The sequence below is a fragment of the Nipponia nippon genome, unplaced genomic scaffold (genome assembly GCF_047370975.1).
Source record: "Nipponia nippon isolate SJK-2023a ecotype South Korea unplaced genomic scaffold, ASM4737097v1 scaffold_2, whole genome shotgun sequence".
NCBI classification, from domain to species: Eukaryota; Metazoa; Chordata; class Aves; order Pelecaniformes; family Threskiornithidae; genus Nipponia; species Nipponia nippon.
This window is the reverse complement of record NW_028262336.1, coordinates 54,075,369-54,087,130: the sequence shown is the minus strand read 5'-3', so window position 1 is coordinate 54,087,130 and position 11,762 is coordinate 54,075,369. Positions and strand designations below refer to the sequence as shown.

The window sequence follows — 11,762 nt, the reverse complement described above, 5'->3', positions numbered from 1 at the left end:
CATCCAACACCTACTTCAGCAATTAATCATTTCCACAGCTTCTTCCACATTCAGTCAGCCGCTTTTATTCAGTGTTCCAGTGGTAAGAGCTTACTCTACATCCATCTGTCTTTTTCACTTGTATGCCAGGGCATCAACAGAATAATTTTGAGAATAAGAGAGCAACAATGTCCTGCATTTCAGTCCTGGTTATCATTCTGGTGATCTTTTGATTGTCAGATAAACATACTTCATGCAAAGTCTCATTCACCCTCTTCAACTCTGTACTGGAACAGTGCTGATGAAGTCTCTGTGTGAATAATTAATCTTCTAAAATGTAATGAATTTTCTCCTGCAGATTTGAAATTTGAGATTTTATTTAGAGTTTCATATCTTGATTAAATGAGGGCAGACTTTCTGAAGAACAGTAAAAATGACATCATGCTACCTTGACAGCATGATGACCATCTGTCATTAAACCATAAATTTTGCTTTTGTTAAACTTTGGAGTGAAAAAATTCAAAGATTTTTTCAAGTGTACAAATTATTTCTTTTCCACAATGTCAGGCTTCATTATTTTAATAAAAACTTAAAAGACAAAGTCCACATGGTAGCAGTTCAACTTAGGACTGATTCCTGGCACTAAAAATTTTTCAATTTTTAAAGATTAGCTGAAGTATAAAGAACAAAAACTTGGTCTTTTAATAGGAATTTTCAGGAATCATTAATAACAGATAGTATTACCACCTAAAATGTATATTTCTCCAGTTAAGTTACAAAAATATCACTTTTTGTTTATTCTAGGCATCTGGTGTCCTGTGTTTATTTCACATTTCTTATGAAAAGAGAGACAAAGGGGAATTGAGTATGAAAATTGTGTGAGTATTAATGGAAAGAATTGGTAATACAAGATGCATTAGAAAAGAAAGAAAAGAAGAGAAGTAAGGACAAAATATAATGATGCTAAGACAAAGCAGCAAAGCAAAGTGGGGACTGAAAAAGGCAACATTTGCAGAAATAAAATTATGTAGGGCATGATTTCATTACTTAACTTTTTTTTTCTGGCAGTTGACAAAAAACCCTGTCAGATTAGAAGACCCATTGCTGAAATAAATAAACCTCAGGGTATGATAGAAAATCAAAAGCAAGATGAACAAGCACTAAAATATCATAAGTATTTGCCTATAATTATCATGTGGTAATCATCTGGTTTGTCTTCCAAATTTGTCTCTAATGACAGTTCTCAGTTTCCACACTATACACCTAGCTTGTGCAGCAGGCATGAAATTCTTACTGGCATTTATTTGGTGAATTTGCCTTTCTTTGATATGTATGATTCTTTCAGGTCCTCTGAAGCCAATATTCTACTTTACTAATAGTTTGAATACAACGTACTGATAAAATACTACAATATGCATTGTTATTTTTCTGTTTTTTTCCAGAGGTCTCAGTATAGCAGATAAACCATTGTGTAAAAACAAGAATATTCACTTAGTAATACAAACAATATGATGGCATTAAAGTTTTACTTCATTGTTTGAATTTTTTAATCCTAAAAAGGGTAATACTTGGGTCACACTAGGCAGAATTAATTCAGAACTTGTACAAAAGCATTACAGATAATTTTCAGGAGAGTAATTCTTTCCAACTAAATGTGAACAGGTTCACAGAATATGAGACATGAGAATGTTGCTAATTGTAGCGTAATTACGACTGAATTGATGAACCTTTCCTCTCTGCTGTATTGTAGGACCCAACTGTCCCTTCAACATGTGCACATCTGAAAGGAAAGAGGAGAAGAAATATGAAAATATTGAAATATGAAAATATGAAATATAAAGTATGATGGTTTCATCAAAGATGTCTCCTGATCATTATTCTGTTCTTTCTCATAGTAAATAAAAGCTAAAAGAAATTGTTCACCCACGGGGTCCCTTGAAGCACTATAAAGATGCCAGAGAATTTTTATGAAAGCCTTTACTTTCATTCGGTCTGGAAGCACAGTGCCATCAGTCTTTCCCTGATGGTGTGGTTTGAATAAATTTATAATGCTAAGGCTTCTACACTTATGTCTGTACTTCTGTGTCTTCCTCTGAAGGAAAGATCTCAGCATGAGATTATAGGACAGGAGAAAGGCAAAGAACAGCATATCACAATCCCAGCATTTGTCCTGTTAAATCAGTCTTCCTGGCTACTAAAGGCTCAACAGAAGTACTTCTTGGGCTAAAATCAAGGCTGTGCATGCACCTTTTTCATTAACTTCATCTTTTTTGATGACATGAGATGATTATGAATTGCCCATCTCTGATGTCAGTAGCTCAAAACGAGTAACCTGCAAAACTGATGCCATGCAAGTATTTGGGAACGTATTAACATTTTCCAATGTGGACTCACATCAGGGAAACTAAATGACTTGGACTAAGGCAAGGTTAATTAAACACAAAGCCATCTAACATATCAAATGCTGTATAAAGGCAAAGTGCAGAAGATAAATGGATTTCTCTGGTGTGATGTGACTAGCACCCTATCTGCAAGGACATTAAGGAATCAGAAGAATATTCTTTAGCATGCATCCCCACGAGACATCTGTTTCAGTGTCTGTATGTCAATGAAACAATGTGAAACTTTTTACTTGTCATGTTTATTGCTCATCATCTAGACAATCATCTAAACCAAAGGACTTTCATTTCTAGTCTTTCACATCTTGAAGATGAAAATAAAAAAAAAATTACATTTAAGCAGCAAGTAGATTAACATTTCTTCTGGGACAGTAACTATGTATCTTTCAGGTAGAAAAAGAAGGAATTTAGGCTGCTGCTAGATGTATAAAGTACTTTTCTGAACTTTTAAATTGTTCTTTCTTAACATTGTTGTTCTTGGAGCACAGAGAGGAGTTGTTAGTGTTGGTCAAAAAACAAGGAGAGAGAATGTACATTTTTTATGTGTAGAGAGAGTCCACAGCAGCTACCTAAAGTCTGGTTCTGATAGGTCCTGCAAGAAAAAAGAAACAAGTGTATTTCTGCCATGTTTCAAATCTCATTTATTTACATATAAGGGAATTAAATTTCTACTCACTGATTTTATGACTGCAATAAAATCTTTTTTTATAACAAGCAGAATACAAAACAATAGTAAAAATAAATACTCTGAAAGGAAACATGCTTACAGTTTTTATGAAGTGAAACAGAAAAGAAATGTTGTCTGATTTAAATCTTAATCACAATTATTTCCCAAACATAAAAGTCATCACTATCAAAAATCACAATGTAAAAGCCTGGAAATAATCCTTCAAAACACAATATCCAAGTCTCTAAACTATTAATTAATAAGTTTTTCCATGCTTCATATGTAGTCTTACATGATGATACACTTACACAAATGTGTTGCTTTTTAAACACCTAGCATATGATTAGATTTTGACCAACTCAATTCAAATTCCTAAATAAATAAAAAAAACACAAAATGTGTTTCTGACTAGGGTACACAGTTTTGAACTTTTGTATTTAACTATCACATTTTAAGGCGATTTGATTTCATATTTCATCCTCCCCTTTTAATGATGTCACTATGGCACACTTTTAATAGATGTGCATTTCATCTTGATATATTTTTTTAACTTCAGTTGTAAATCCTAAAATAGAAGTGCATAGATGTATGTTTTACTGTTTTTTAAATTGATATGCTTCCATCTGGTTTGATGTTGAACAAATGGTCTCTCCATATTGAGTAAGTGAACAGTTTCCTTATTTATTCACTCATTAATTTTCTGAATTCCAGATCTTATTTGAAACAGATTTCTCCAATGTTGTAAACAAGCTGCCAATTGTCCAAGCACATTGAAAATTCTTACTGAAAATTATTTTTAAGCACATGTGAATAAAAGAGAACTTCACAATTCAGTAAGTGAAGTTGTGAAAGCCTTATCTATGTTAATTTCTCTACTAAATCCCTGGGTATTCAATAGCAGAGACTGGAGGCTATTCTATTAATTTATTCTGAAATCCAAGTTTCCCAGTGCTTTAGATAGACTAGTAGAATTTTCTCATGGACTACACTCCTCAAAAATGACCAATGTCTTTTAACTTTTCTGTCCAAACAAGCGGTTTTTAACAGAAGATGAACTGAACTAGATTTTTTAAATTACATCTCTCAAAGTTATTAGGTCAGTCTAGAAATAAAGAAAGGTTTTATTTATAACAGCTCTCCTCCTGCTCACTCTATCCTTTACAACAAGCTAATGTTTCCAGGATCCATTTCATTCAACTCTGTGGTATTCTGAATGGCAGCTCACAATCCTCTCCTAGGAAGTTCCTAGGAAGGGACTTCTTTCCATAGCATCTAAGGCACAGCTGTCTGGTTTTTTTACAGCTTCTGGCAATCCCTTAATCTTTCAGCATGAATTATCAGCTCTTTACTGTGACTTTATCTCTTCCTTTCTACCTGCAACCCTTCAAATCTTTCTGTGAACATAATCGTTTGCTATTTGAGGAATGACACAGTCTCCCCACCTGACTTTCGAAGGGAAACCAAAGCACTACATTGATCTTCTTCAAGAACCATCTCTCAAAATCAAAGAATTATTAGGCATCCAGATGGCCACTTGAACATAAATTCACATGTTAGTTAAATCCGGTAAATGTATTGGTCTAAACTCCAGAAGTTTTATTTCTTAGAAATTTTGTTTTCCAGTTTTCATTTTACAATTGGTAAAAGAAATCTTGTGTTACTTAACCTTTATACATACTCAAAATAATATATTTACAGGGTATCAATTGGTATAAGCCTGTAATGAGTTATAATAACTAAATGTCTTGTCTCCTGTCTTCATGTTTCTATAATAAGGAAGACATTTAACCCCAAGGGCTAGATACTGCATGCTTATGCCCTGAAAGACTTCATATAAAGCTGAAACCTGTTATCTTGCCTAAGCTGAAGGACTTAGATCTGCTGTAGTGTAAGAGAAGAAACTGATAAAGTCTTGCTTATGTCTTATACTTTTTTTCTGATGACGTTTCCACTATATGTAAACCGTGAGACTGTTAGTTACACAAGGTGCAAGTCTCTAAGTCAAAAAAACCCAAACACTAGTACTTGTGAAAAAATATTCTATCATTAGTATAACTGTCACTGAAACGATCTTAATCTCCACTGAATTTATAACAACTGATTAACAGAAGTTGGGTACTAACCAAAATTTAAATAAGATCTGGAAAACATGTTATAGAGAATAAGGACAAATTATGTTTTGAGGAGTCTACCAGCATCTAGACTATACATCTTGTAAGACCCACAAAAATATCCATATTTTTTTCCAAAGTAATTCCCCATAAATGCAGAAAAATGCCATATTCCATTATAACATTATTCATTAGTGACAAGAGAATAAAATTAATTTTCATATTTTCATCTCTTGCTGTAAACCATGGGAACAATCTGATATGAAACCATTATTACCGCAGTTTCATTTAATACATGATTATAAAAGTACGATTTTCTCATGATATCTTTTTCTCACCACATTCTAAGATATTCAGTGAGGATGAAAATTCCGTTTTTGCATGTCAGATAAAGAAAATGCATTCTCATCTTTTTTTTTTTTTTCTATTTACAATGAGAGTTAATGCATATTGCACCTCCCAGTGTTTGTCACATACACACTTTTATACTAATTTAGTGCAAATCTTCAAGCCTGGTTTCCATCTCACACTGAATTTTCCAGTACAGAACAAAAAATCCATAAATAACTTTGTGTTAATGGGAAAGTCAATTTCCCATTTAATGTAAAGAAATTTGATGCTATATAATTTAAGGCATTAATGAAAACACATCTAAGAAAAATAGAAATTATTAATATGCTTATCTTCTGAATGAATGCTGGCACAAATATTTTTCAGGACAACTAAAACATTCACATTGCTAAAACTAGTATTCAAACAAAAATGAAAAGGGGGGAAGAGTCTCATGTTTATGAGTTACATCAAGCACAAATGAACCTAAGGTCAAACTGTTTCCCCATTATTTTTAGCCTCTTGAAGAAATTCAGAGTCACACTTGTCAAGAGACACAGCTCTCTGTACACTGGCAGCTTGTGACAATGGTTGGGCATCTTCACAGTGATTTCCTAAACCTTTAGGTAGTAGAAATACTAGAAATAGATCACTACTTTTTGGAGGAACAATAAAACAATGCAAAACAAAATGTCCTCAGGAATGAAGTGTCCAAGGGTTTTTATATCACTCAGAGTCATCTTTATTTGGGAAAAAAAAACAAAACAAAACAAAAAAACCAAACCCTTAGCTGGAAAACGTTGAACTTTAATGAGGTAATGGAACAAAGTTCTAAAACAACAAAACAAAACCTCATTAAGGTTTTGTACACATGCTATTTTTTCTTTCTTCTGAGTGTTTTAGATGGTTTATGAGTCTGGCTAATTAACCTCTACATGTTTTACTAATTCTGGAGGGTTTTTTGGGGGGTTTCTTCCAGGGGCTTTGGGTTTTATTTTAGTCATATCTTTCTGTTTAACTGTAAATTGGTCAGTGGAATAACAAACACATGATTCTCTAGATATCTTTAGTCCAAGAAAAACAAAGTCTTTCTTTCCCATCCCATTCCCATTCCTTGTCCTGGAGTTCAAGTACTGCAACATTTCACCATAATTTAGGAAATTATCTTTTATTTTCCCTTCCTCCTTATGATTTCTTATTATATCTGGTGTATAATTTAATTGTGATTGTTCTGGATTGGAGCTTCATGAAAAAAAAAATATAGTTTATAAAATATCCATTTTATGGCTTCACCATTTAAGAATTATACCTTTTAAGTTGCAGAAAGCTCTGCATGGTACACATGAGATCTAAGAACAACAAAATCCCTGACTATGGGATTTCAAAGAGTATAAATTTTTATTAGAACAGGGTGTAAGTATCCTTGGCAGCACTGTAAGTAAAAGTTAAAGCACAGCAATCAACAGTTAAACATTGCTTTCCTTGTTTGAATATGTCTAAATATTTCTTTAACTAGAACAAAGGGATTCACCTGCCAAAATGTGCATTTCTGTTGCAACTACAGATAAAGTCTGTGACAATATCCAGAACATCCTATAAATGTATTTCAGAAGTTAACAGAAAAAGGTTGATGTGTTTTAGGAAGGTCAAATCTATAATGTCATGCATAAACATAAAAACTTTACCGCATACCTTGTTTAGCGTATTTATCTTAAAAAAAAAAAAAACAACACTTGGGTGTGCTAACACAAATTATATCTTGTTTTGCCAATGTTGTCAACAGTAGAATGAAGTGGCGAATAGGTGACATAGGGGACTAACAGTGACACAGGTAGACAATACAGAAAATATATATACCTTGGAAATCCATGAAGAGAATTATAGATCACTGTGGTGGGAATTAAACGCATCAGGACTGCTGCCTACAGGTAGTCACACCACAGTCCTCCAGACTGCAGGAACAGGAAAGTTGTTTTCCCCTTTGTGTTTACACCCAGTAGCTTGGAGTTGTGACAGGATCCTGAGATGGCCAGAGCTTTGGGGTGGCTGTACCAGGGTGTCTCCCCACAGAACACCGTAAGGGGTTTAAAATAAGGAAAGCTAGGTTTTATTGGGGTAAGAATAAGAAACACAACTCTTCACATAGAAAAATCTCAAAGCAGTCAGGTCAACCAAACCAGAAAATAAAAATAATAATGAAAAACACCCTATGCACAGCTCTTGCTGTCTCCATTCAGGGCAGGTTATTTATTTCTCTCACCTCAATTCCCTCCCCTCTCTGCCCCAGCTTTGCTCAGGCCCCGTGTTTCCTTAGTGTAGTAAAGATAAGGGCTGGCGACCGGAAGATCACGTGCTGTACGGAAAGAGTTAAGGGTCGACCCTCCCTTGTCTCCACGCCCCTTATAACATGACACACCTACTGCTGGGGGTATAAAGCCCGTGTTGGCTGGAGATCTGGGGGGATAACCTTGATGTGTAGTGTTTGTTACCCAGTGGTGACCCCGACGTGATCAGGCAACAGCGATGGAGCTCGCGGAACTCATAAAGGTACTAAAGTCGGTAACGACAAGGGTGCTCAAGCGGGGGTTTGCGGCAAGGCGGCGCCGACCTGCTGCACGTGGTGTGCTGATGGGGCGGGGCAGGAATCTCCTGGGAACGAAAAGCCAACAAGTTTAGTTTCGGAGGGGACCCAGGCTGGCTGGGAAGGAGTGGCCTGTGGGACACAGACGGAACCGTTGTTACTGGGGGCTGAGCCAACGGAGGAAGGGGAGGTGCAGGGAGACTATGGCGCAGCGGGAACAAAGGAGTCGGGAAAGGTGTTCCCGATACAAGTGGGGAGTTTAGAGCGGCCGCCCACGGAACCTTGGGCACCTCCTGCACCGGCGGATCTGCCACTTCCTCAGTACCCCTGGGGCGAGTTGCAACAATGTGTGGAAAGGGAGCTGACTGATAGGTTGCTGGATTGGGTCCCGGGGGCTGATGTGGGATCCCAGCGGTATCGTGAACTACGTGAAGGAAGATGGCGGGAAGGACAAAAAGAAGGCAAAACACCTGAGGACGCCCCATTGTATCCCAGTGATCGACGAGTGCTGGACACACAGAGAGCGGAGCGCAGGACATCGAGGGGGGGTGGTAGGGCTCCCCCAGCACTGCCAGTGATACCTGAGCCACCAGAGGGAACCCCTATCCCTAGGGCAATGGGAAATCAAACTGGTATTCCCTCACAGCGGAGGGAGCCTGTACACGATTACCCCATGAGCTCTGATAGCAGTGAGGGCGAAGGGGGTGACGAGGGATCCTCGATTGTTGCTCATCCGCCCCCGCTTCCGAGACGGACTAACGAGGTTTCAAGGGAACTCGAGGCATTGATCAGCCGATTGAGAGGGGTGGTGGCAAATGTGGAAAGTCTTATGCCAGGGGGAATGCCGAAAGAGAGGGCAAACGGGACGGATTGGCAGATGATTGCAAAAAATTGTGTCTTGGAAGGAGTGCGATTCCAGGCCCCTCCGATTCACCTTAGCCTTGAGACCTACCTGTCCAATGCCACCCCTGCTTGCGCCAGCATGTCTCTTCACCTCTGTGGCAGCACCCATGGTAGCTCCATCAAGGAATGGGCAATCTCCCTTTTCCTCCACAGGGTGCACCTGAGCTGCCTGGTCCTTTCAAAGAACATAGACATATTGGGAACAAAAGCAGATAACCAAATATCATTCATTACTAGGTCTGTTACCATTATCATGTGAGACTGTTAATGCACAACTAAAGGACAGCAACTAGCTACAACTTCAAGGTAAATCATGACTATTAAAGAATTTAATATAATCTGTCATCCCTTATAAAAAAGAAACTATTTAATGCTTTTAGCAGTTAACACCTTTCTGTACTGCACATTTGACTGGACATTATACAGGCTATATAACTTTTATAATATTTTGGCTATGAAGTTTTTTTTTGCTTGAGTGTGCATTTAAAATTCATATTAGGAAAAGAAATTTCATGATGCATATAAACAAGTTTCTTTGTAGAAAAAAATCTTCCTGACCCTCTGTGTTGGTATTGATTTGAGCTTGCTGCTTGCATAATACATTAAATGTAAACAAAGGAAACAAATTATGTACCATAAATAACTTGTCAAATCATATCCTATAAAGTATTACCAAGCAATCTTGATACAAACTGATGAATCAACAAAGAATTTTTAAAGAAAACCTAGACTATACTTACTTATGGTAAAGAAATTAGTGAATAAAACATAAAATAAAAGATCAACCCCAACTGAATATTTATCCTTGCACAGAACAGAAATTTGATTAGCTTTAGTTTTCAGAGATGCAAAAAACTTAAAGCTGTTTTTTTTTAATAATTAAAGAACACATTTAAACTGTAACACTGCTTATTCTAATAGACATTAGAAAATATCAAAAACCCCAAAGATGTTTTATTAAATATTTCACTTTTTCTACCAGAAATAAATGTGTTAGATGCAGTTTTGTACTGCAGGCAAACTTATAAACATGTTTTATACATTAATAAAAAACAAAGAGGGAGAAAATTATAAAACTCTTGGCTACATTGCACCTACCACCTGTAATCTGGGAACATGCTAAGCTCTCTAGGACTGACTGTCTTGCCCCTTATAATTCTGATTTATAATCAAAATAACTCAGCTAAGGTCAGAAACTGTGGAAGGTTAAGATACCTCCATATTTATCCAATATGTATTTGACTAGACCTTCTAAGGCAGATTTGAAAACAAATAAAAATAAGCTTCCCCATGTTATTTTATTTCCCATTATAACAGCAATAGGAACTGAAAGCTGAAAGCATGCCAAAGTGAAGTAATAAATGAAACAATAAATACAGACTTAAATATTGTCCATATTTTCTATAGGATTTTAGTAAAGTTTTGTTAATGCAAAACTCACTTTAGATAATAAGATTGTTGTTTGGCCTTTTAATGTGAATCAGAAGGGTACCTACAGGAGGTTATTTTTGTTAATCAAAACAAAGTCATTCCTAGCAATACCATGTGGCCTGGAGCAATTTTTTAGGCCATTTCTTTCTGTGATTTAGGTGTGTTTTGTGAATACTCATTGGAAGCTTCTCTGACAGCACAGGTACTGCTGGATGCATTTGTCTGCATACCCAATGTTTCCTGATAACTAAATGACTCCCAGCTAATTTGTCAATGTTGGGCTCAGGAGCAAAATTTGTTTATTTATTTTTCCTTTCTATCTATGCTTTGTCCTAGAGGTTCAGTATAAGTGAGGAACGTTTTTATTTTTGACTAACTTAATGAAACTGCTACGGATTCCAAACAGCAACAGAAACCCACAAAAACATGCTGATTTATGAACAGAAGTTTCCTTCAGCTGTCATGAAAGCAATATTATGGTGTGACCAATCACCAATACCCTACAACAGAAGAAGGCTCAGAGAAGATGGACACAGGCAACATGCTTATGAAGCTCCAAAAAGAGTACAGGGAGTGACCACAGCTGTGGTAAAGAAAGCTGAACTTAACACAAAAGAAACCAGAGGGTGGCCTTTGTTTTAGACAGCTGACTCAATCAACTGACTGTGTAAATGGCCTTCTCTGCAAAAAGGTGTGAATGTCTTTCCGAGCCAACCAGACCAGCATGGTGGAAGTGTATTTGTGGCTCAGTCACAGATAAAAAAACTGAATATAAAAACTGAGCCACCAAGAGAATAAACTTTGAAAACAGCAACAGACTTGAGCTGGCTTCAACCCACGTACTCCTTCCTGGTGACGGAGGGTGCTCAGTGTCATGACAGTGAGTGTAGAGGAGCTGATGATGGGAATCGTATTTGTAATGTGATCCAACTATATATTGTAATTGCTATATTGTGCTTGTATTGTGACTTCAGTACATTGCTGCATACTCTGCTAAATCAAAATCCGATGTAATGTCCAATATCTTCAAATAAGTAAATTTGGTATTAAAACATTAAACCCTCCTTGTGTAGAGTATCTGAAAGAGCCTGATTAGAGAGTATTGGACTCTGACACAGGAGTGACAGACAGTTGACAGATTTGTTAGCTGCAGTGTAGGAGGTCTAATTACAGGACTGCTCTTCTCCTGAGGTTGCTGAGAATTAGTTTGCTTTGAAAAGGTCATAAGATGTGTTTGGTTGGCAATAAGTAGTATGATATTTTCAATGATCCCCTGGTAATACTCCCTGTATGAGGATTTCATTTTTAAAGTTCTGGATTCTGCTATGTCCCATCAGATTGGATTAAACTGTATCTGTATT

At 36.6% G+C, this 11,762-nt stretch overlaps 1 long non-coding RNA gene across 1 annotated transcript; it reads left to right on the top strand.

Moving 5' to 3' along the window:
- Positions 1-7,911: 7,911 nt before the first annotated feature.
- LOC148055786 (uncharacterized) lies at positions 7,912-11,102 on the top strand. The gene is made up of 3 exons (XR_015705175.1): positions 7,912-8,033; positions 9,124-9,276; positions 10,738-11,102. It is a non-coding gene; the product is annotated as an uncharacterized LOC148055786 (long non-coding RNA).
- Positions 11,103-11,762: the final 660 nt, after the last annotated feature.